Source organism: Telmatherina bonti (genome assembly GCF_933228915.1).
Source record: "Telmatherina bonti genome assembly, chromosome: 11".
Taxonomy (NCBI): domain Eukaryota; kingdom Metazoa; phylum Chordata; class Actinopteri; order Atheriniformes; family Telmatherinidae; genus Telmatherina; species Telmatherina bonti.
In genome coordinates, this window is record NC_136629.1 from 35,268,290 (window position 1) to 35,295,776 (window position 27,487).

Consider the following 27,487-nt stretch of genomic DNA (forward strand, 5'->3'; position numbering starts at 1 on the left):
ATATTTAGCCTTTTGCAGCATTAGCTGTGATACTAACGGCAGCATTACCCAACTGTAATGATCCTAATGACAAAGAGCAGGAAAACTGCAGAGAAAGAGTGGAAGTGACAGAGGGAAAGAAACGAGTGCACAGGAAAATTGACCCCCCAAAAAGCTGCCATTGTAGATGATGGATTCCTCCCTAATCGAAACAGTTTGCCCAGTCGCCCAGCTGGGCTTCATGTGCTTTTGATTACTCTCCGCCATTTAGTTCCACAAAATTACATGCTGCCTAATGGCCTTTTAATGGTTATAGGTTTCTGTGCTCTTTAATGAGCCTGCACCAGTTGGTTGCTAATGCCCTATGGAAATTTGGCAAACGTCCAGTGTGGTTAAGTATATTTCCCTCCAGTTTACAACTTTGTTGTGTGAAATCACAAACAAGGAGGCTGATGTGAGATGTGGAAATGCGGCTCCTGCTTTCCTGTTGGCTTGTTTTGTTCTTCTGTGGAGCAGCTCCATAATTGTCCTATTAGGAATTTGATTGCACTTTCATGCTCCCTGCGATCTTTCTGAGGTGATAATGTGGCAACTACTTTGTCTTTACACTTGTTTGCAGCACACACGGTCACTTTGCGTACACCGACATTGCACACAGATTAGGAAACACAGAAATGCCAGTCATATTGTGTGTTTTATGTTTGTGGGAGTCCCTCAGAAATCCACTCAGACCAGGTGATCAAGGTGAGAGAGTTCACCTCCTGAGCTGCTCATCCAGACCACCATTACTGATGTGTACTTTTATCTCTGTTTTGTCTCATCAGTGTATGTACGTGTATCTAAGTGTGTGTTTGTGCCTTAATGGGGACGTTAGCAGCTGCTTTTTGATGAGTGCCTGCTTACTGGACCTAATTAAGCAGAACACAACCACACATATCCCCCCCCCCCCCCCCCCCCCCCCGCTAAAGTAGGACCACAAACAGATGGCCTGAGGACCCGAGAGGACGTCTAACACCTTGCCTGCCTTGGATGGCCACTCAGCTTCCAGTCAAAAAGAAACACAGCCCAGTCCAGAATGTCCCTGTCAACATCATCCAACTCGAGACAAAGTTGTCATCGTGGCTGTTTTTTAAGCTCGTGTTTCGGTAAACATATCATCATGAGGGCTGCAGGGTAGATCATTTTGTGCATATTTTCACTGAAAAGCTGCACGGCTGAACTTCTGCTTTTTGTCTTTCTCCCGGCTCCTGCGGTTATTCTCCTCCTTAAGTCCTCCTTCAGAATTTGACAGGTCCTGGGTGAAAACAAACTGCCGGATTGCCTCAAGGAGGAACTCTAGGACACGTCTTCCGCTTTGTTATTCTTAATATTGCTTTACCTGTCTGCAGTCTGACAGAGGCTTACCTGGGGGAATGTGCAGGACTTCTGCTGACACTAAACAGATCATGGAAGCAGCTCGCTACACGCCTCAGTGATGGAGACATCACCACATAGCTATGCAGAGGGAGAGACCGCAGGCACTGTCATGTTTTAAGGAGTTTTAACCATTACTGTGGTGCTACACTTGAACGGAAGTTAACTCTTTAAGCGCTTTACAAGCAGAAGGAAGATTTTTTTAAAGGTTAAAAGCTGCTAAGAAAGTTTCCATCTGTACTTCGAGCCATTTACCTCATCACCCTCACTTAGATGCATTTTCTTATTTTATATGAATGCACACACACACTCCTGTTCTGCAGTTTTGTGGGAATAATTTTTTTATATTACTGATGTTTAATACCAAACATTTAATGTTTTGAATTTGTGCCTCTGGAGCTCATGGCTCCTTCCAGCGCAGCAAAAACTTATAGAAATATCAGAAGTAACACATCAGCAAATAACTAAAAGAATCAAACAGTTTTGTGTTTTTGTGTTTCACTGATCTTGTAATCAACTTTTTAGCTTGCAGGAAAAAAAAAGAGGTGAAAACTAGTCTTAGACTGTCATAGCATAAATTATAGCAGGTGTTTGGTGGCTTTTCTGTTTTACTGCTTCTTTACAAGGCAGCTGCTGCCACAACATCTAGTATCATGAAAATAATTAATCTCTTCAAGTTTGATTATCCTAAAAGGGGTTCATTAAGGGCAATTAAACCAAAGTTAATTAGCATTATTCATTATTCTGTCTTTGAAATGTCAACATGTTGCGTGCCTTTCAGAGACTCCACATGGGGATTTATTAACCTGTCCTTCGTTCTGTTTGGAAACAGACGCCCCGCTGAGACTGAGAACATACAGTAGATACATATGGGAATGTGTCTGGTGTTGATATGAATGTGTGTGTGACAGATGCATGTGTTTGTGTGTGGAGGAAGAGCAGTAAAGCAGTACTCTAGAGGGCAGCAAGAGACCATGTAGGCTGAGTGACTGCTTGTATTGCAGTGAGGTGCTCGAGGGGTGTTTAAGTGTGGTGTAGGGTTGTATTTTGGTGTGCATGACACAGTTTTTTTTTATTGCATCTCGGCACTGCAGGCAGCTGTAGATAAATCTGGACGAAGTCCTGCAGGACCTGTGGGACAAGCACAGGTCCTGCAGGGAGGCAGACAGTCGTAATCTAAGGTGGATGATCATATTCAAGGTGGATTTACAGCTTTACAGTTTATTAACAGAGAAAAATAGACCTTAATTTAGTTTGAGTTGAGTCACAGTTCTGTAAAAGATCCCAAAATATTAAGACCAAAATATGCGATTTTTACAAATCATTATGAATTTTAATAGCAGATATATTTTATAAGTAGTACTACAGTACACTTCAGGTTTCAGTTACTGCTTTTAAATTTAGAAAAATATACATCACTCTTGTCAACAGAGCTTCCACTAAAACAGCTATGTGCGTATTCCAGGATGCAGAGCGCCAAATTGGTCCGAACCTCAGATGTGATAAATGCGCCGACGTTCCATGTTAGTCCAGGAAAATCATCTTCATACACTTTTACAGCATGTTGATAATAAGAGCTGAACTCTATTACCAGATTGTCCACTGTCATCACAGTCCCAGAGTGGACTGAGGAAGACTGGAAACCTGACTCTGCTGTTTGTGAGTCCAGGGATGAACAAGTAGGATTAGTCCTGGAATGATAAGGCCGCAGAACATTGTGAACCTGCACAAACAGTCTTTGAGTTTGTATCCTCTGCCGACAACACGCTATGCTTTCACATTATGTTCCTGCACTGCATGCACACTATAAATCACTAAATCAAAGAGACGTGGATGGATGCTGGATGATACGAGGAGCCTCCTGTCAGACTTTCTGTTAGTTAAAGGTGCATTTAAAAGCTAACAGCGCATGACCGTGATAATTACTCTGAGGGAAGCCATACCTAAAAGCTCACAGAGACACCGAACATCTATCATTTAATTTGTTTTTCTTCCCAAAATCATCATTTAAACATGTGCAGCATCTGTTTAATTACTCTTCATGATGATTGTAACAGCATTTCCATTTCTCACTGCAGATGTAGTTCTGTCAACGGTCCAAAGCAAACGGGCAAAACGCTGGCCACCAGCAAGTCCTTTCCTACTTCTTCTAAGTGTACAAAATATATTCAGATAGATTGCTTCAAGGATACAGCTGACCTTTCCTGAAGTGAATTCTGCCACTGTTGCACCAGCCCTCTCACGAGTGCGAAGATGCCAACATAACTGGGAGAAAAATAGGTCAATGACACATGTGGAGACAACGGCCGGGGTTTGGCAAATGCTGCTGCCATAAAGTGAATGATCAGTGTGTAAATGCCACCAGCCTTGGGAGCTGCACTGGGTTTTTAATTTGTTAGCTTTTTATTACCTATCAGAGAGACAAGATGTCAGTTAGGTCCTGCCAAATCCACTCCGCATGCCCAAACGACCCTTGACCTTTTATGTTCGAGTTTATTGCCCAGAAAACCGAGCCGTACAGCCTGTAGAGAAGTCGTAGACAGTAGCTTATCCCTTTACATGTACCCAAACAAAAGGCCAGTATGGCCCCAGTTAAAGAGTTTAGTTTAAGCCGCACAGCTTAAATAAAATGTTATTTGACAAATAACTTATTTAACTTATTTAAGTTATTTGTCAAGCTTTACTCAGACTGTGTTGCATATGGTCTAACTGAGACAGGAACAAGTCAAATTAAATATAATTTCATAAGTTTAATCATATTCATGTTTATTGTAGCAACTACAATTTTGGTACAAGGAGGATTTTAAAAGTCTTTTTTTTCATCCTCTCTGTCATGCACACTCATATATTTAATAAGCACATGCTTGCCGTATGTTATAATGAATGGAAAATGGTGGATTGCCAGAGTGGAATTGGACATGGCCCCTGCTGAGAATCTATTACAGTCACACAAATGCACATGCACAACCTTCATTTCATTTTATAGGCTCAAATTAAGAAGAGTCAAGCAGAACAATGAAATTATGTCATATATTTATTCACACACATGCACATTAGGCATATGAACAAAAAGCAAATAAGACAGATTTAATTTCAAGCGCATCATGGCACTGCTGCAAATTTCTTGGATACACTTTAAATGATGTTGGGCTCTCTTATTGAATAATAGATCTTAGCAGGTCCAAACTTGAGTTGCCTGGCTAAATTTAGATTCCATGAAATCAAATCTTACTAATCTTGTTACGTTCTGGTGGATGATCAGAGGTGCAGCTTTCATCTTATGGCCATGAAGGAAACTCTTACAGCTAATATTGGTTTACTAGCACTGATGTCTTACTTTTCCTGCGGGACCTAAATGAAGATGTTCCTTTGAAAGTTGAAAATAATCTTTCATCACTTGAGATAAGCGTAAAAATTCCACGGTTTTCACAACAGGTGTGCATATTTACACCCATTCAGACAGAATTAGCTGCTGTTGCTTTGCAACCTAACTTTGACAGCATTTACAAGCCATCAGTAAGTAGACACACACTTTGGTTGAAAATGACACCATGAGTTTTAAGAGTGAAGCCTTATTTAGCGAAATGCTTTCCACGGTGGCTTTATGGGCTGAATGCTGTCTGACTGAATCACCCCTTTTAGTTAGAGGGGTCATTAACAGCTAACGCTATCCTGCGCTAAACTGTGCAGGAGGTAATGAAAGCTCAGGCTCACGACACTAATCTCCCTCTGCAGTTACAGCTCCAACATGGCTGCCAGGCCAACATAGGAGACCAGGAGAGGTAATCAAGACGGTGTGAAGTATCAGTGTCTCAGTCTCTGCTCATTGGGAAGAAGAGAGTTTAAAGACCATCATGTTGTATTTCACCAAGAGAGGGTCGAGTCGTGGCCCAGCTGGTATGCTGGGCTCAGGGGTCCATCATGCCATAGCAAGTATATTCATACTTATTTGTCTACCAGTTTGTGCAGCTGTAAAACTTGTATAGCGACGGTAATGTCACAGTCTTCCAATTAAACTTTACAGGTCACGTGACCAAAGCAGGGAAGAAGAACGGCAAGAATAGCGGTAACCTCGGTTTATGTGTCCCAAATCTTTTAATAACCACATCTGTTGCTTTTACAGAGATCCAAACATGTACTTTCTGGCTGAAAATGGTCAGTGTACTGTTAAATGAGATGGAAATGATGCTGGTGGACATTACAAGCTTGAACGTATAGCACAGGGGTGGTTAACTGCTGCAGTCCTGCAACTGTTCAGAGTTTCCCTGCTGACTCAAATTAGTGGCTAATTAGCAGACTGGTGCAGAGTTCATTGTCAGGCTCTGCACCAGTCTGCTGATTAAGTCTGATGTTTGTCAGGTGTGTTGCAGCAGGGAAACTCCTAACGCTTGCAGGACTGCAGACCTCGAGGACCGGAGTTGCTCCCCCCTGGTATGGCAGGTCGCTGGTAAGGCATGAAGAAGACACACCCCGTGGAAAGTACTTTATGTAAGGAGAAAATACATCTCTAGAGGTGGGTTGGAGCATCTTAACAGCAGCTTTATATGTTTAAAGATCTTGATTAGTTTTACATCCCTAAGTGAAAGAATGAGTAAAATTTATTACATGGAAATCACGTGTTTAATGGAACTACCTGATGGTGGTGAAGGTGAGGAGGGTTACATAAACTTCGTGTTTCATAAAAGGCCATGCGGTCACGTTGGATGCATCAAGCAGCCTGCACAATTTGACAGATTTAAACAGTAATTTTAAAAGCGGCTTCATTTCAGCACAACGCTGCTGCCTCAGCACTTTGACTGGTCAGAAGAGGTGTTAAGGAGGCAAGATCAGCGCTGGCGTGAATTACATGAGCTCTGGTACTTAGTGTGGCTGAGGATTTGGAAGTAAGTAGGAGCAGAGTGATCCAGGGCAAAGGTGATGACTCAAGATGGATTTGTGACACAACAAATAGTTTGTGTCTTTATGATTGTTTTTGAATTTCAGACACTTTTGATTTGTGTTGGGGGAAAAATGGAGACTTCTTTGTAAATGTTTCTTTGTTTTTACTAATGTCAAATCATCAGAGCATCAGAGGTTATCCATTTTCTGCAGATGTGACGTAACTACAGCACGGAGGAGTAGAAACGGCTCTGTTGTACTTCCTATCAGAGAGTAATTCTCATTCCCTTTACAAGGGCAACTTTAAAGCAGATCTGCATTTCAGTAAGGGGCGTTAAATTATGAAATCAATAACAGGAAGAATTTAGGTTGTGTTAAAAATATATTTCAATTCAAAGGAATGTATAAAAACTGAATTTTTTAGGATGTATAAATAAAGCAAATGTAGGATATTGATTTTCTGTTTCTTTTTTTTTTAAAAAAAAAGTGGGATTGATGGTCAAGTAATTGGCTGGCTGACCATTTAAATGTGTATTTTTTATTTTTTTAAGAAGGGGGAGGTATAAATTTTTACTTCTTCCTGCTTCTTTTCTGTCAAGGTGTGTTTCTTTTTTTTTTTTTTTTTTTTTTTAGATTTTGTTGCACTGTGAGGATGTGCAGCGCCATGTGTTTGAAATAAATAAATAAAATTATAATTAAATAAAATGTTAATCTGCAAACTGCACAATTCTATGTGACTATTTCACCATCACGTCTCTGGCTGTGTGGTGATGTAGTGTTTTTAATGTGAAGCTCATCAACCACACGCCCCTACATGCCAATAAATGCATGTCGGCACATGACATAGGAGGAGGGATGGAAAGACGCATCAGTTTCCTGACTTTGAACCGTTCTGAGAAGACAAAGATGGGATTAGTTTGGCTTTATAACAGGACGATGGAGTTTGTTTTGCATATGTGGAATGTTATGATTTTCATTTAGGCTGGTTTGTGAACAGATCGGGGGGGGGGCAACTCCGTTCCTTGAGCACCACAGTCCTGCAAGCGGTAGGAGTTTCCCTGCTGCAACACACATGACTCAGATTAATGGGTAATCAGCCACTTTGTGCAGAGTTTGACGTCAGGCTCTGCACAAGTCTGAATATTAAGTCCAACACTTGCAGGACCGGAGTTGCCCACCCCTGGATTAGATCCTCCACATGGGCTGCTTGACGTGTGCATCTCAGTTTCAGTCACGTGTCATGTAGAATTTCAGCACGGTGCCTGTAAGAGTGAAGTGTTTATCAGTAAAACACAGAGTAAAACCATTTGTCTTGGCCAGTATTGAGCTTTTATCAGCAGCACTTCATAATATACCACAGTTTCAACGTGTAAACAATGTGCCACAGATCTAAACATGCAGCTGATTTGTTCAGGGCATAATTGATGATGATGATCAACTTTCTGCAAGTCTTTATCATTTAAATCCTGTGAACTAGATGTGTCACAAAACTGAATAAATATAGTAATAAAAAAGGCAAAGGTCATGTAAAAAGGTTGCTGCTCAACAGAAAGATCAGAGGTGTGAACGAACAAATGCAAGCACATACCATACCACTGCTGTGATGTTCAGGTCCAGACATTACAACGTAACGGGTTAGAGTAAGAAAAGTTCACATGGTTGCCACTTGTTTTAATACTTATGGATTGTGGTTATGTAATGTCAAATTAATGTGTTTGCACAAAACTATAACCTTCCAGTATGCTGCCAAATCATGATGCTTTAGACTAATAGTCCAAAATGTAATATTAATGGCTTACACATTAGATTTGCTTTATTTGAGATGTGATACAGTGCAAAACGTATTGAATTAGTATTAACATTATAGTAGTAAGTTACCATAGAAACCATCCTGGTTTCCTCCAGGACGGGGTTGTCTTCATCCACAGAACAAACATGGACCCATGGATGGGAGTCATTCAGTGACCTTTGTAATCAGTTCATCTAAAACCAGCTGAACACCAACTCCTTGTCAATTTCTGTTACATCTTGCACAACACTTTCTGCAGCTATCACTGAAATATCAAGTGAGGGAATGCATTGTGGATGTATGGTGTTGCTTCCCTCCAGAAGGGTTCTGCAGGCTTATAAAATCAGCTCCAAGGTCCAAGGCTTTAGTGAAACATTTCGCTGAGGCACTTTGTCGGTCTTTCCTGTATTTCGTCACCTGTCTGTATTTGAAATGGACATGCAAAACAAATCGACTGCAAAAATCTGTTGCCAAATCATTTAAAATACCAGAAGCACTAGAAGAAGCAGGGCGTAGCGTGTCAGTTTCCCACATCGGCTGCTGGTTCTGTGGAAGCGCCTTCAACGGTTTCATCACTATGCACTGTACTTTGGCATGAAGCAACCGCAAGACAGGTGGCAGGAAGTTATTTCAATAATTAGTAGTAATATCATCAGCTCCCACTCCTGTCACACACACACACACTTCTTCATGGCAGCACATGCTGATCACTGTTCAGGGTGTCAGTGTATCCCAGCATGCAGTTTGGATGTCTAAAATAGGTCCGGCACAGCTGGGTACGCAGGAACGAGAGGAGGGGAGGAGCAGATTACCAGCTAGTTCCTGTTTGCAAACACTCATACTGGTGCTTGCTGCTGTGGCTGTCATGCTTCATGTGTTGTCTTGTTGGGCTGACTCATGCAGAACCATGCTTTAAGTTCCTTGGCAGTGATGAAGGACAGCCTTTGGCCCCACTGATCAAGGGCAGAAGCCGGCCTTTGGTGTGTGCTAGAGAATGTTGCACCTGCCAAATACTCATGTACAGAGCATCCATTTGATCTGCATGCACGGTTGTTACAAGATGCCGGAACCAAGTATTTCTTGTTAGGTAATTAATTTGCTTGTTGTCTAATAAAAGACATGAAACTGCTCCTTATGTAGGCTGCTATTACTTTTCTGTGATATGAGGAGATTCATACTCTGAACTCTTAACCTTGACTTAAATGGTTCAAACCCTTTTCTTAATGACAAGCTGAAATCCAAGCCGAAACTTTGTGATATAACCAAAAACGTCTTTTAATTACTGAAATAAATGGTTAAGAAAATCTGTTGCAGACTTTCATCTTTGAGTTTAACCTCAAAGAAAGATCTGTCCTTCCCCTCTTGTCACATTTTCTCATTTCCTTTTGAGAATTCCAGTATTCCCCATTTGCTTCATGAAAGGAGCTTTTAATCACTGGACTAAACATTGCATCGCTTAATCAGCTAAACCGAGTGAGAGAGAGGGGCGAAAAAGGTAGTTTTTTTTGTTTGACACTTTACATCTTCCACCACAGATGTGGGATAATTTAGCGAGTGGCTTCAACAAAGGCGACACTTTGAGTTTGAGAAAATTACAATGGAATAATTAAAATAAATCTTGAGGTGAACTTCCATTAACCTCGGATTGGTTTGGGTTTCAGCTGCTCAACTATGGGGCCTTACATTTGATTTATATCTGAACCAAAAGTCAGGGGGGGGGGGGGGGGAATGGTTTCACTAAAAACAGTTAGGGAAATCCTCTTCTATCGTCTAATGGAAAGATTTCTTTTTCTTCTTGCTTCAACATTTAAACAAGTTTGTGCTTTGCATTTTCCAGTTGCAGATTAGGTCACAGCTGGAGGCATTGCTGTCACGGTTACTTTTCAACATCTCAGTCTACAGCTTTTATTTAGTTATCCTCTTTGCTTGCGGCAGCACAACGAAACTTTGGCATTTTGGCAGATTTTTGCATTTTGATGCCCCCTCACATTGTGAGTTGTGCTGCAAGTTTGGTTCGAACGCTGCCCATAACACAATGACGTGACATCCAAAAACAACTTTTCTGAACACAATGTGCTACTAAACCAACCTCTGAATAAAACATGTAAAGGTATGAAGGTGCAAAAGGAACAAAACGCATCTGCAGCTGAAGCTAGCATGTTGAGCTAGCCCAAGATATGCTAAAAGGTTGCAGCACAGTCCTTTTTATTTTTATCCATTTCTTTATATGATCATATCTGATGCTGAGGTGGAATATAATGTTTGACAACAGTGTTTCAGAAAAGATTAACTTTTGTACATGCAGCTGCAGCTAAGTAGCACATCTACCTTCATAGCATGCTAGCAGCAAAAATGCAAACAAAACAAGTATAATTTTGTTATGATTGTAAAACCACATGAACATATCAATATGTACTTTAACAATCATGTCAAAGTTAACACAAATATGTAGAATAAGATAGAAAAGTGTTTATTGCTAACCAATCAAATTGCAACAAGGCTAATTCTGCATCTGTCTTGCGTCCTGTCTCCCCTAAAAGACTTTTTTAATGTTGAACTTCTGCACTTTTATCTTATTTTATGTTCCATCACAGTCTCTCAATCTTTTCCTCGCCTTGTCAGATAATTTCCTTTTTGAGTTTCTTTGCTGAATTAGCCATAGTACATGTCTAAATGGCCAGTCTGTTGATATCCAGTTGCTGGTTTAGGATGCGGTGATGTAAAACAAAAATCAGCTGTGAAAGGATGCTCCACAAAGTTATGAAGTACAGTTTCATGGCCTTGGGATGCAGTAAGACAACACCGGGATTGTGTAAAATAATATAATATAAAATAATAACAAATAAAATAATAGTGTGCCATCAAAATGAATAAAAAAAACACTAAGTTCTAATTTTGGAAACTTATGTAGCATCGATTTTAAAAATAGGAGGCTAAATTACCTGCTTCTATGAGGTAAACTTACTGTATTATAATATAGTTAAAGTAAAAGTAAAACATGTTCAAGGTTAACTTTTTAGATGAAGTTCCACCAGTCAAAATCAACTGGCTGCAGTAGATAAGACCATCATCTGTGTTTGAAAATCTAAAGATTACAACATTGCTTAAAAACAGATTAATCCGAAATTCAAGGAACAAACTAGACGGAAAATACCAAATATAGATATAAAAATACTGCTAATTTAAGACTAATAAAGCTCTTTAAACACAAAGCAGCTCAGTCGCTTCCTTCTGCTGTCAGAGTACAAAGTTGATTAGTTCAAATTAAAGTGAAAAGTATAAAAAACATTAAGAAAAATTAAAAGCAAATGTCAGTCTGGATAAACAGTTCAATGTCTAAAGGGCAAATGTAAAATGAAGTTCATCCACCTTTTTATATGTCTGTATCAGTCCTTAAATCAACAGTGTTTATGTTTCCAAGGCCATGCTGATGCAGTCGGAGAGCTGGCTCCTGTGATTGCTGTGAGCTGATGTAAACTCTGCTCTGCTGGTTCATGTTTCAGCCCTGAAGGCTAAAGTGGCAGGTCTGTGACGAAAAGTATAAACATTCGCATGCTGATGTATAAAATGGAGGGGCGTGCATCATGAAAATCCAGTACAAAATAATTCTGGCCGCGCCAGACATGAGGAAACACAGAGATATGATGCATTAGATTTGGTTACTTACTTTAGGAATACACAAATCAGTGTGTTTACTGTTCTGTTGTTGCTCTCTGAGCTGCAAATAACATCACTGGATTTGTGCAAACTACATGTTGATGGCTTCAGACACACACATGCTGGGTATCTTTACTCTTACTGCACGTTGTGAAGCTTGTTTCCCCGCAATACAAGGGAGAAACTATGCAGAAATATGAACATGGTTGGTTCAACGTGTTCAGTCTGATCCACTTGAATAAGAAAAACAAGCTCCTGAAGAAATAAGTTTTATTTCAACCCCACAACTTGAAAAAATGTACTGATCCCATAAGAACCCAGTGTGACATCTTGCATCATTTTATGGTAGAAACTTTCCTTTAAAATCCTGTAGAATACAATCTGATTTTGGTTTTCTGCCCTTTAATTTCACACCAGAAATCTTTTCTTTTTATGTTTTACATTTTGTTAAAGAAACACTACAGAACTTTTGCCATTTTCAATGTCCCTTGTCCCCTTATCAACGGCTAATTTGGCATCCATCTTGCATCCTACCTTACCTGTTAGCCCTCTCCAGCCAGCAAAAGATCTTATGATGACTCTTTGCTGAATGAGCGACATTGTACTTTCAAAACAGCCAGTTCATCATTATTGTAACATGAAGCGAAACTCTGCTGCAACGTTATGTCACGTCCCACATGTAAAAGTTCAATATTGACGTTGCTATGTAGCACCGGCTCTAGAAATGCACGATAGATGTCATTGTGTCATCAAACAAGTCGGGAATGCGGAGTTTTAAGGTCAGAAAGTTACGTAATGCGTCTTTAAATAGACAAATTAAGACATATATATATATATATATATAAATAAAAAAAGGGCACTTATATGATCAGTTTTCATGTGTTGGGCTTTATGGGTTAAGCAGCAACTCAAATGTCCATTTGTCCACAACTTTAGCAGTGTTATCTGTCCTTCAAGCACCTAAATATCACTTTAGTTCAACTTTCAGCTGAAAATGTTCATGTTCATCTGCTGTACATGCTAACTGAGCTGCTCTAGATGTTCTGATGTCTTTGTTTTTCTACACTGTTGCCTTCAGCAAGCTGCGTCACATTTTATAATGAATGATTCATGCAAATGGTAGGTAAGCAGCCCACCTCCTCTTACCTCCACCCAGACTGTCATGTTGTGGTGTTTCAGGAATGGAGTTGTGTTTCAGTACAAGTTATTAGAGATGCAATTGAAGTGAAGATTACATGTTTGCACAACAGCAACAAGCTCAAATAACACTATTAAAGAGAGTGATGCCATTTTAAGTTTGCTAACATTTAGCTTTTTGACATTTGACATTTGCATGCAGTTAGAATTAGCTTGGTACATCCTTTGGTATTAAGATCAACAGTAAGTAGCATGATTTGTGGTGAAAATATGGTGTCTAACTGGTCGGTATTCCTAAATTGTGGAAACTATATCAACTATAAATATCTCTAAAGTTTACAGACAATGAGCTAAAGAGGTTAAAAATGTCCAGTGGTCAGCAGGGGAGCTATGCAGAATATAAGCTGTAAACTTCCAGAACACACGCTACATAAACAGAAGACCACACTGGGCTCCTCTGCTGTTAAATGAGAACAAGAAACTGATGCTACAGTTCGTCCAGGTTCATTTGGTCGACTATCCAACCAACACTACATTTTCATTAACGTTGTGAGAAGTACTTCCAGTTATCTGGTTTGATGGCAGTAGCCCATTTAGCCTTTCGTTCAGGTCTGCAGGCAGTCTGGAAAATGAAATCCCATCCTTGGAAAGTTGATCGGAACATTCAAAGACTACAGCACCAACGTAGCATTATTTTTTCCAACAGGAAAAGCTAGCTGTAGCAGCCGAGCCGGTAGCAGTACCCCTGCTTGGTTTGTCTTTTTGCCACTCGCAAACGTTGCTGACATGCAAGTGGTGAAAAGCTGAGAATGGCCTGTAGACTTTGTTATACTAAACAAAGTCAGTGACACAATATGTCACAATAAGAGGCATCTAACACCCAGACCACCTTGTGTTAACCTAAAATATGTTAACCTTGTGTTAACCTAAAATATGCTCTCTGGTGTGTAATGTCTTTGTTTCTGTTTGGGGGATTGAAGCAAAAGCTGTCTCTTCTGCTGTATAAGCATTGCTTCCTTTATGCTTTAATATAAAAATGTACTCAGAAAAGCCCCACAAAGCAGACGTGTCCTCACTCAGATTTAAATTGGGATAGCTTTTTGCATATCAGTGCATTTATTTGATTTACAACTGATGACTTTCTATGCCTCTAATGTTTTTGGAGGGAAATAAGTGGTCAGAGAGCAGCGGGAAATTTAGTGGCTTCTAGTTTGGGTGCTTTAGCACTTATCCCTCATTTATCACACATAGCCGGGGCGAAGCAGTCACAGAAACTGTCTCTTTTCGCATTTAGCAACACAATTTACCTTTGCCTTCTACATGCAGAGTCTATTTGTCACTTTAATCTGGGTGCTGTGCGTTTATCTTCCCTCAGTCAGTTTAATGCACACGCGGTTGGCTGAGGCAGTCTGTCAGCTCATGGCTGCATTAGGCCTGGAACGAGAAATAGCAACACATTTTTCACTAAGATACATGACCACAACTCCATATTTGCATGAAAAAAAACTCCTGTATTGACCATTTCACACATACTTGTGTACTCTCACAGTCATGCAAACATATTCATGGAAAATAACACACATGGGACTTGCAGTAATAACTTATTTAATGCATCTAGTGGAGGAGAAAACCACACACTTACAGTAACTAATCTCTGCAACATATCTTTATGTTTATAATTATCTATGTATTTTCTCGCTGTTAAAATTGTACACAATGCAATATATTCATTAGTCCTGGATCAGTGGAGAGGTTATGTTAGCTGCAAGTAAATACCAAATAAAACTTTGCAATAAATAAATGGAAAAAGAGGTTGTATAAAGATGGCATGTAGCCTTCATTAGTCCCCGGACATCAGCGCTGAGTGGTATGTTGTAATAATGAGTGATTGAAATTCCGTCACCCTGCAGTGTGTGAAGAGCTTATCTCCTGGCTTTGGATGTCATGCCATAATGCAGTAATGTATTCCAAATCTATAAATTTTGATCTTAAAGTCTGGCCAGGCCTGCGCTGATAGCAGCTGTGTGCCGGAGGAACTGAGTGGTCTCAATCCAGGTCAAGCTGTTCCACTGATAATGTTGTCTCCCTCCCTTTGATTTCCTGTCTGAGACGAGGAGTCATGGATGAGTTTCAGCAGCCTTTCAGTCATATAAATCAACAAAGTCCAGACGCTCCTCTCAGTGTTAGACAGTCTCTGTCCACACAGCGCCAGGAGCGGTTTCAGCACAGAAAATCATTTGACTGGAGGTTAAAGGACGGCGTTGAAAATTCAGTGAATCGTCACTCATTGTTTGGTTCAAGCCACAATGGTTAAAGGTAAACACACTTCGCTTTCAACCTTATTTGTATAGCGCCACTTCACAACAATGTTGTCATAGGGCACTTTACATACACGAATCAACGTACACATCATTTCCAGCCATTTCATACATATCTTAAAATAGAAACCAACTGATTGCATCGAGTCATGACTTGGATCCAACCCCCCATCCTGAGCTGCACATGGCGACAGTGGGAAGGAAAAAACTCCCCTTTAACAGGAAGAAAACCTCCAGCAGAACCCGGCTCAGGGAGGGCAGCCATCTGCCTCGACTGGTTGGGGTGGAGAGGACAGGAAAGACAGATCAACATGTACAACTGCACTTATTCAGGAAGACCTGCGGGAAAAAAGGAGAAATAAGTTAGAGACGGCAATATTGTCATATATTTATACATTAATATATTAGAGAAATAGAGCGAGGTACGTCTCAGTGCATCAGGTGACGTCCCCATTGCTACATAAGTAATGGATGGCTGGACTACCCATTAGGGGTGGAAAAAATTGAATTGAAAAATCGGAAATCTGGATTTTTTTCTTCATAATTTTAAAATCGATTTTTTTTTTTTCAAATAAAATTAATCCACTATAAAAAATTTTGTCATTTTCATTGGTTTTATTGATCTTTTTACATGTCTTCTTGGGCATTATAGCAGCAGAATGATTATCTGGCTACTGTGTTGTTTTTTCCTAACTGAAATCAAGCAAAAATTACGAGCAAAAAGAAGTTTTATGAAAAATTATTTTGTTTTTAATCTACAAAAATCATCAATATTGAAGAATTTTGAGAATCGCAATTTAAATCGAATCGGCACCCAAAAAAATCGGAATCGAATCGGGACAAAAGCATATCGTCACAGCCCTACTACTAACATTCGCTGTTATGTAGAGCTGAAATGGAAGAAAAGCAGAAACATTTAGCTGCTCTTTGTGTCGTCTTTTATCTGCTGTGAATGGTCTCTCAAATGTGGAAAATGTACTTTCATCATTTCCCTTTAAGAAGTAGATTTCTTCATGCTGGCCTTCATGGTTGGCCTTTTTCGGCAGGTGCAGCAAGTGGGCCAGGGCTGGAGCAGCTGCGATGGGATCGAGGGAGGGGAGGAGAGCCAGAGAGGGGGTGGGGTGGGGTGTTTCTTCTGAGCTGCTGCCATGTCATGTACATCTCCCATAAATCTCTGTCCTGGAGAGAAGGATAGAGGGAGCGCAGCTAGCGTTTGCGTTTGGTTCACATGGCTTTCTGTCCAGCCTTTCCTCCTCTGCCTCCACAGCCCCTCCCCGGGTGCTGTTTATTTTCAGCCCTCAGCATACTCTGAAGGCCTGTGAAGTAATTATTTCATAAAGTTACACCTCTGCTGTCGCAGATGCCCACAGTTGGCCCGTACATGAAAAGCCTGAGCCAATGATTAACATTTGGAGGCAGGAGGCCAGAGAAAATCACACGACGGCCTCAATTTGTAGAAATACCTACTGCATGACAAGCAGATGGGGGGGCTGAGCGCGGACGCAGGATCGTTTTATCCATCCCTTTATAGCTTCAGCATGATGAAAATCTTTTAATTTTTTACAACAATTTTAAACATAAGTTTCAAATTGAAGGTTTTTTTTCCGTGAAAGTGAAGAAGTCGTCCTTTCATGATGGGAAACAGTGAAGATGTTTCTCATTTCGGATGGGCGGATCGTTGACATGCAACATGTGCAGAGCTGGATTTCATCTTCATTTTGGCCTGAAAGTACAGAAATAAGGTTTTCATAGACATCTGTGCTACTTAATATACCAAATTATAAAGAAAAAAAAACTTTTGGCAAACAAAAAGTACACAAACATGTTTTCAATGTACAACCTTTAAGAAAGTGACCAAGAATCATAACTTTACTTAACTGTTCAGTTTTTGTCCTCTTCATCATCTACTTTACAGTTGTTTCCTTCACTTGACTGAATCATCTGCCTTCATCTAACCTTATCCTCTGCATCTTCTTCATATACAACAACTAACTTTATGTCTTCTTTTATTACATTCAAAAGTATCCTATTCCATTCTCCTCTCGGCCAACTAACCCGGGTCCTCCAGGGCACCTGTGTCATGCATTGAAAGTTTTGCTTCTGCAGCACACCTGATTCAAATAAAATAGATCTCCAACAGCTTGTTAAGTTCTGCATAAGCCTGTTTGTGTTGTGTTGCTGCGGGAAAACATCCAATACCAGCAGGATACTGGCCACTGAGGGCCGGAACTGGTGATCCCTGCTGTAGGTCAGCATCTTTTCTCCAGTATGATCACTATTCCTCTTGGTGCCTCTTAGTGTCCTCCACCATCTTAGTCCGGCCTCTCTGACTTTGTGCTGTCCCTCTGACATACTTATTCCTGATCCTATCCTGCTTGGTCATTTCCACAGAGAACCTCAACCTTTTAATCTCTGTCGCCTCCAGCGGATGTCTCCAAACCATAATATCACTGTTTTCACCAACGTCTTCCACACCTTTCCTTTATTTCTGCTCTTTTATCCACCTGTTAGGGTCGGCGGGAAGAAGGGCCGGTGTCAGGAAGGCGCAGACGGCAGGTAGGAATAGAAAAACAGTTTATTGTCAACCATGAGTCATGAAAAGAAAACAAACTTAAAAATAATCAGTGCAGCAGGAAAATCCAGCTCCTGAATGGTTAAACTCCAGACTGGACACAGATTTCTTCTGGAGAAAAAGATGAACAAGAATAAGAATGTTACAACCCAAAAAGGATCATTTAGAGTTGGACTAAAAACTGTGTTTTCCAGTGTTGCATCACTTGGTCAGGCAACAGAATGGTAATGAGTTGACTTGTCTAGAACTGATGAAGGTAGAGACTGACGTGATCTGCAGCGGGTGAGCTGAATCTCCCTTTAGTACCCCCACTGGGCCCAGCAGGAAACCCCCAAGAAAAGACAGACGTAACAAAATAAAAGCCAAACATAAGCAGGATCTGCCTCTGATACCACAGCTTTTCTCCACTCCTCATACATGTCTCCACCACTTCTTTTCCTACACCCAGTTTCTGTGGACTGGTTACCCTAAATACTTCACATCCTCCACCTTCTTCATCTCCCCCGCCGTCAGCTCACAGCACCACTTTGGCTCCTCTCACACACCTTTTGACTTGCTGTGGCTACTTTGGGTCCCTCTCCTTACGGCAAACTGCAGATTTTCTTTAACTCGCTCTCTGCCAACGTTTTCACTACAGAGAGACCATTCATTTTCCCCATGACACCTAATTAGCATAAGTTCATCGATGACATGAGTGTTTAATAAGTTTACATGATTTTATGTTTTTCTTTCACAAGCAGTGACAACAATTTCTATTCATTTTTTTTTTATACTGAAAATGTTTATTAATGCAGTGAAGCAGTGATAAAAAATTTTATACTGTAAAATTCTCTATTTGTATATAGGAATGCATCTAATACATAGAAAAATAAAAAATATATTTTAACATTAAATCACTGACATTGAAATAATGTTTTAACATCAACAATGATTTCCAGTTTTTTCACTGAAAAGCTTTTATATATTTAGAAAGTTTTTAAATCTGCAATTTGACTCAGCATTTAGTTAATGTTGTTGACTTACTTTTTGTGAAATCACAAATACACAGTTTATATTCAACAAAAAAAAGTTACGTTTTGAATATTTCAGCACATACAACAAACTATAATGTGTAATTCAGAAAAGTCAGTACACGGCGAGGCGATCATTCAGGTCATTGTTATGCTTCAGAACAACAGTATATGTGTGTACCAGGTACATGTGTGTGTGTGTATGTGTGTGTGTCAGAGGCAATAAAGGTGACAAAAGCCAAGACAAAAAATCTGTTTACTTGATTGATTCTTATGATTTTTTTTCCTCATTAAAAACGATAATTTCCTCTATAACATCTTAAATGTGGTATATTTGCCATTTATAGTAAAAGACATTTTTTCCTGGCTTTTTTATTATTTTATCATTATGTTTTCTTCTATGTCTGTAAAGCGTCTTGAGATGGCATTGCCGTGATTTGACGCTATATAAATAAAGTTGAATTGAGTTGAATTAAGAGTTTAATAGTTCAGCTAACTGAGCTTAAAGGCTGGTTTATCACTAGATTTCCCTAAATGTACTTTTTGGTTTGTTTTCCTTACAACAAGCAGCAGGTTATAATTTTATTTACCTTATTTCAATACAATTCTAAGCTCCAAAAATACACTGTTTTGCTCTGATATAAATACAGATTTATCATCATTTCTGGATCTGGGATTCAACTTCTGATACATTTTCCACAGATTTTTCCCCATTTTTAATTAGTCTGAACTGCACCGGTATTCCTGAACGAGCACCCAGCCAGGATTCAGTAGTTGCCATGTAGTTAAAGCTAAGAATGACATCTTTTCAATACTAATATGATTATTTATAAGTTTAACAAACTTTATGCTATGGTTCAGGTGGCTTCTGTCTTTATATTTTAGTTATACAACAGTAAATTAATCATGATAATATTAATTTGTTGCATATTTTCTGGGGAATAACAGTGACATCAAGTAAAAAAAAGAATAAACAAGGATGAAGAATATGCTTTGCATTTAGTGTCAGAACCATCGTAATCATACTTTGCAGGTATTTTAAGGAAATTAACATTTTTAAAATTCCCAAACACATATAAATAGCATGAGATATTATTTTATTTAATTTTTCAAATGACCAAAACCTTTTTGTACAATGAATTTTTTTGTAAATTTCAGCGTACACATTCACGGAAATATGCATATGCATTCACAAAGCAGCTGTGTAGGTCAGAGAGCAACACGGGGGTGTGTCTGTGACTTTCTCACATAAAAGTCCTTTAAAAATATCTGCACAAATACATGCATATAAATGTACATAAAACGTGTAGAGAAACACACAAATATCTGTCAGCGGTGCTCGCCAGGGTCTGTCCACCCAGGTCGTAAACGTGCACAGACACAAGGGCGCAGTCAGGCTCATCATGATTTTCAGAAGTTATAAATAGAGAAAAAGCTAATAAACATTTATGGAGTGGCCGTAAATCGCCTGCAGTATAAATGCTTCACAATAAGTTCTGCTATCCCCACAATGTCATTTGAATGCCCTTTAGAGGTGAGGCCATTAGTCATCGTCCCTCTCCGCGTTTCCAGCCGACGTTCCTGTTGGCCGCAGCTCCAGGATCTTCTAATCAGGCGGCTCTGTGGGGCTTGGCGTAACACCCACCAGGCCCTGGGTGTCCTCTCGATGACATCATGATGCTCGGCTATTAATTCAGCTCGGAGTGTGAAATATAGAGGAAGCAAAATGTTACTGTCTCTTAAATATGTCACTGTTTGAGTGGGACTGCTGGTGTGTTTGTGGAAAAGGGATTATTGTCACTGCTGGGGATCAGTTGCTTCGGGGGGGTCTTTGGATAAGACTTCAGTGTCCATATCATACCCAGTGTGGAAATGGTACAATTATAGTGTGACTAGACTAACAAGTGCACATCATTTCCATGAAAAGAACAGAATATCAATAAAATATATACATATTATGTTTATAAAAATGAAATGCATAGACATTATAATTATAAAGGACAAATCCAACAAAAGATCCTCCACAAATTCTATTTTCCTCTGTGTCCTCTATAGTCAGACTGAAGCAAAGGATGATGGGATTTTTCTTTAGCTGCTGTACCCATCCGGAGCAGTGATGGAGTGTGTTATGTTTTAAAAGCTAATTAGCGTCACTAGTGGTATCAGGAGCCATCAATCTCAGGCTCAGTAAATAACCAAAATGGACCAAATAACCAAGTTTGGCTGATGATGGTGGATGTAGCCTTTGTTGCTAATGGTAGTCATTAACCTCTCAATGGCTAAATAATAGCATCTTAATTAATTCATTTGAAAGGGAAAGTTTGTAATAGAATTTAATTATATTAATGGTTGAAAGCCACGAGGGTGGACAGCAGGAAGAAAAGGAATACATGGACGTAAACTCAGATGTGATTACCCCGGTTAGTGTTTGCGTGTGTTGGACAGCACCTCAGCGTGTACTGGTGTGTACGTGGTGATGCACACAAACACATGCAGATACACAGGGGTCTTTGTGGTTTGTGTCTGTCAGGTTGCAGGGTCTAAAACTTACTGACTGCACTGTTTTTAGATATAAGGCACAAGACAGAGGTCCTCAATCCTGGTTCTCGAGAGCCAGTGTCCTGCAGGTTTCCTAAGTGTCCCTGCTGGATCACCTGAGTCAGATAAGCTCTGCACTTGGCTGTGTCTCAGTTCAGGGTCTGCACGGTTTGAAGTGCGGATTCGTCGGATGCATGCGTCATAGTGACACACCAAACGCTGTCCCATTTCAAAGGCTCCTTCGAGTCCACCCTTCAAATCTGCACTTCGATTGGCTGCAGATTAGCTTAAAACAAAGGCTACAAGCGATGCACCCTAAGCGCCCTCTCATATCCCAGAATTTATTGCGCTCTGACAGAAAAGAATGAGCAGCTGAGCGGCGGTGTAGGTACCACACCAGCCAGACAGTTTGTTTATTTATTTTTATGTATATACACACATATTTGTCCCATCAGACAAGCTGGGAGGACAGAGACATTGTGTCCAATAACCACATGTGACTTTAATTACAGTCGTCCTCAGATGTCTTCATCCCCTTTCATTAAAGAAAAGGCTGAATTTATTGCAGTCCCTTAAATAATTTGAGACTGAAATAAGGAACAATAATTAAAATGTGCTGAATTATAATTCAGTGATATAAGACAATGTTTTGTCATTTAACTGAGTTGAAGAAAAAACAAACAAACAAATTGGTCCTGGACAAATTAGAGCATTTTTCTGATGAACAGTGGGACAAAATACCTGTCAACAGGTGCAGAAGTCTGGGAGGAACAGAAAACATCTGACTGGAGTGAAACCATTAAAGGTTTTGGAAAGAACCGAGTAAGAGGAAAAGAAAAGAGAGCATTGGATTGACTTTTACTGTCTGGACAGAGCTCAGAGAAGAGACAGGATGCAAAACGGGTGCTGAATTAGCCGAGCGTTAGGGGGAACCAGTTGGATAATATCTAAAGTAGCTTCACTTTAATAAGTGTCTGCAGATTCAAGACTCAGTTAAAAAATCTTGATGCAACATGTAAAGCTGAGCAGAGAATGCAGATCATTTTAGTAACAGCTGTTTAATTGGGATTGAAACATGTTACACATGTTACACTTTACAGAGTGTACAAAACTGGAACTGCACAAAACCTAAAAATATCTCAATTAAAAAAAACCTCTACATTTTGAAAAACCTCTCAAATATTGCAAGAAGCTTTTTATGCTCTCATGAGGTGATTTTTTACATGTTTGGATATAGAAGTATGTCACACTTTTTTTTTGCATTTCTGTGTCCCTGGCCATGACGTAGGGGTTCGTATGACCAGTTAACGCCCAGTAAAGATGGAGCAAGCAGCCAAATGCAGAGTTTTACAAAATTTAGAAAAGGAAATAAGGGAGAAGAGCTTTAAAAAGCTGTTGCAAATCCTCCGCAGCAAGTAGAAAACCCCAAAATAACACCACATGGCAATTCTGCAAGGTAGAACTGCCGCTTCTGCTCTAAACTCCATTCAATGGAAACACTTGCAAATCTGAATAGATGTTAGTAGAAATTTTACAAATTTCGATTTTGTTTGGTGAAAATGAGACAAACAGTCATGGCTGTTCACACCCATCATTCATTTAGATTGAAAAGTTAACTGAAGATGCATATCTATGGAGTGCTGGAAGAAGTCCGATGTCTAAACTCTGAACAGAAAAGCGTGAGGTTTGGATTCCTCTTGCCGTGATGCTACAGGACTCAGCTCCATAGCAATGGTCAGCGACACCAGACATCTCTCAGTACCAGGCTACAGCTGAAAGGCCTGGTTCTCCATGCATGCTGACATTACACCACTTTTCCAGCATGTAATCAAGTCAGCAGATTGGTTGTTTTATTATTTATATCAATACAAATAACTAAAACTAGTCAGAAACTATTCTAGAGAAAGATAAACTGATGTTTGGAAAATACTGCAAAGTGACAAATGATGACCCAAACCGTCAATTGGGAGCATTCTTTTGTCATTTATTGTTCTTTTCTTAAATGCATTTATCAAAAAAAAGTTTAATTCATACTATTGTTATTTACATACTTCTGATCATATTGGGCATCTCACAGGTTTTAAGGGGTTTGGGATGTTTAATCTGTGGGAGTGTGCCGCCTGTTGTGCAACATAGTGAAGATTTATTGCTGCTTAATGGCCTGATCTCAGTAAAAAGGATCTTATGAGACAAAATGGTTTACAGACATTTTACAGCATGAAGGCAGCTATAACAATGGGACCAACGCTGAAAGATGCACACATATCCATTTGTTTGTTTGCAGCATGAAGATCATCTTTTTCCTTTATATTAACTTTATCCCCGGTTATTCTTAGCGGTATTTAAGTGGTGTTTCTATTTAGAATGGGCTGCGGTGAGGGTCACTGCAGACTAAAGTCTGTCTTGAAGCAGAGAAATGGTCTGACCATCGCCCCCTGTCGCTCGGCTGTCCACCAGATAAAGATGTCCTAATTCGGCAAACTCAGCTTTAATCCACACTTACTGAGCCTCACATATCCTTATTAACATTCTGTATCTGCTGCTCTTTCTTTCTACCCTCTTCATCTTCTCTGTTAATTCTGCCTTCACTCTGTCTATAGTCCTCCATTTTCCTCCTCTTTCTCCTCCTCACCCTCTCCGCCTCCTCCCGTGTCCGGATATAAGTACAGCCAGATCTATTACCAGGCCCTGCGGATATACTGAGACAAAATGAGAGACTTTGATTTTCTAATACCATTAGACTATATATAAGTGAGTGTGTGTAGATACGTGTGTGTCTGTTTGTGTGTGCGCGCATGCATGTACACGATTGCGTGTGCGTTTTGGGCGGGGGAGTGTAGGGATCCGATGGAGGACTCAATAAGAGAAGAAGAGCTGAGATTTATTAGTGGGACACAAGTCCAAAATCAATCAGGTGATTGAATCAGGATATTATTGGTCGTAAATTAGAGTTGTTTATGTCAGACGGAGGAAGAGGGGGAGTGGAAGAAGAGGCTGAGTGCAGAACAAGCAACAGCAAGGTGAGCTGCTTGCTGAGCTTATCTGATTCTTTATGTCTTGACCATTACACCCCCCACTCAGCGACTTGGCCTCAGTGGAATGTCTTTTCCAGCCACACCGCCCTGCTTTTGGGATGCCACATGAACTTCCTACACAAACTTCACCTTATTTTTGGCTTTAGATTCACCTTTTGTACAAGAATTTTCAAATGTCTTAAATCTTAAACAAAAAGGGTTAATACAAGCAAAAAGAAAACACTGAGCAGATACAGTTCTGCCTGTATTAATGAATAAGAGTCAATCTTGTGTGTAAATATTGGAATCTAGAGCTTGTTAGTAACAGACATCTTTAAACAACATAAATACCTTCACCAATGCAACCTGCTCTGATTCCTGACTTGTTGCAGGGTGCTTAGTCAGCAGTTCGTAGCATCAGGCTTTGAATGCAGAGGGTCATCGCATAGCGTCTGTCTTCGACATGCAGAGCTTATAATCTAACTGTTGTAGGACACATCACCATGGCAACGTGAGTATGTCAGCAAAGATTTACTTTGATACTTTTTTCCCCCTTCATTTCAGACCCAGAAGTATCCATATCACAATAACAACAAAAAATGTGAAATAAAATACCAAAAAACAAAATCACCGATACAAAAAAACAGCACAATGTTCAGGGTCCAACACATAAAGACGTTTGCCAGTATCACACATTCGTGGAGTTGTTGGGACCCAATTGCAGGACAGAGAGGCAAGAGGAAGAGAATTTGCAGGAACACGATTTAATCTGAAAACTTTAACTGAACAAAAGACAGGATGGGGACGTCACAGGTGACTGCAGACAAACTAACGCGATGGGAACAGAAACCAAATAGCCCATAACACACAGGGGACAAAATAAAACAGGAAACAGCAACAAAAGAGACGACACAAACTTCGTTGTGTTTCCACAACCAGCGAGAGAACCTGACAGAACTGCGTACAGGGTCAACCAACACAGCACTTTCCATGAATCTATACATCTGGTACGTAAGACAGCAGCGCAGGTTGGAACCCCGACACGGAGAAACATGACTCCTACTGGAACGTCCTGAAATTTACAGCAGCCTCATCCTGTCTTTACAAGCCACCGTGATTCTTCTCAAGCTCCGCTGTTTGTACCGACGCCACAGACTGGCAGTATAAACACCACTGATTCGCATTTTAACACCTAGCCATGGTGTTTGTCCAGACTTTAACCTTTTCCTTTCAATATGCAAACAATCAATCAAACAATCAACCAATCAAAATGTCTTTATTTATCACTTTTGATTAAAAAAAAAAGCAATGAAAAGTGCTTCACATAAAAGAAAAATAAAAAATAAAAAGCAATTGTTGACTAAATTTAAAAACATGCCTTCACATATCAAAACAATGTAAAGGAAGAACTTTTAATGCTTAAAGTCATGCAGCAGTATCACTGAGGGAATCTAAATAATGAAACTGAAGAACAAAACCTTTTTGTTTGTTTTTTTTGCACATTGATAATTTGGTTGATTAAAATATAATTTCCGTGTCATCTCATGCAAACATCAGGACAGCCGGAGTATCAATAGCTGCCACTGTCAACAGACGAGTCATAACCCAGCCTGCTAGTCAAGGTCCACTGTCCTACTGGGGTTATGTTTCCCTGCTGCAACCTGATTCACATTAAAAGGGTCTTTGACAAGCTCTGCACAAAGCTTCTGTTGAGCCAAAATTGAGTCAAGTGCGTTGAAGCAGGGAGCCATCAAAATCTGCAGGACTGGTGGGCTTAAAGGACAGGTGTGGAGATCGGATTTAGACAGTAAATGGGTACCTGAGCATCGAAAACAAGTGTGAAAAACTCTCAAACAAGCATCATAGTTTGATAAGTGAGGAACGTTAATGTGTTAATGAAGGAAAGATTGGAGCTGAATAAATAAAACTAAAAACTGAAAAAGAAAAAAATACACATTTAAGGGCAGGACATCTGCATTCAGGAGTTAAACTAGGACCAGGGCTGTCCGGGACAAAGCTCCAGCACAGAAGCTGATGCTACATCTTGTCATCTTAAAAACATACGACAGAACTTTTCTCATTTTCCCGTCACGCGTCTCCCCCCCCACCCCATCGACAACTAACTCAGCATTCATCTTGCATCCTATCTCACCTGTCAGCTCTCCTCAGCCAGCAGAAGACGACCTTACAATGACTCTCATTGTTTACCTTTGTCTCCTTTAATCTTCTTGCAGTTCTTTGCTGAATCAGCAACGTTGTGTGTCCAAAACGGCCAGTTCCTTATTATACAGTGAAGTGAAACATCACGCTGGATGTAAAAGTTGGATTGCGTCGCTTTTTTCTAGAAATGCACATGACAGATGTCACTGTCATCAAACACGTCCACAACATGAAGTTTTAAGGTCAGAAAATTACATAATGCATCTTTAAACCCCATAAAACTATCAATACTTTTAGTTCAGATTAATTAAAACAACAGTTAAAACAATGAAACTTGTGTTTTGCTTTCTGTTGTGAAATACCAGAAGAAAAAAAAAAAAGCTTTGAATGATCAAAGATGATTTTTTTGTTGCTTTTTTTTAGTCAGTGACGTGTCTGATCCGGGTCAGTTGCAGGGAAGACAGTAAACAACAGCAGGTATGACCTTACTAAACAGAGGAACTTAAATCAGCAGTGTCAGATGTGTAGAGAATTTCTTCCATGTGTTTGGTGAATTAACTTTCCTCACAGAAACAGCAGATAGCCAGTTTGAGATGCAAAAGCTAATCTCTAATCTGTCTAACACTGATGCTTTACATCCTAATGATGAAGTTAACTTTACATGAGACGGAACTGGAGCGGGAATGCTGCTGGAAAACAGACTGGGAAAAGGATGGCAGAACAATACAAAGCTAATTCTGTAAATTATTTAACTTTTTCATGACAATTTTTCATAAACATTAGTTAATATTTAAGTTGATCCTGTTTTATATCTTCAATCACTGCAGCACAAAACTATTGTAAACATGCACCTGATCACACACAAGCCTCTTCCTCGTGGTAGGAGAAGTTTGCTCAGTCGATAGTAACTGTGTTCCCATGAAAGAGAGATGAGTCCATTACTCCCAACACAGTTAACAGCTGAGCCAAAATGTAGTAAAAAAAAGAAAGAAAGGGGTGGTCATATAAAGTTAAAACCTCAT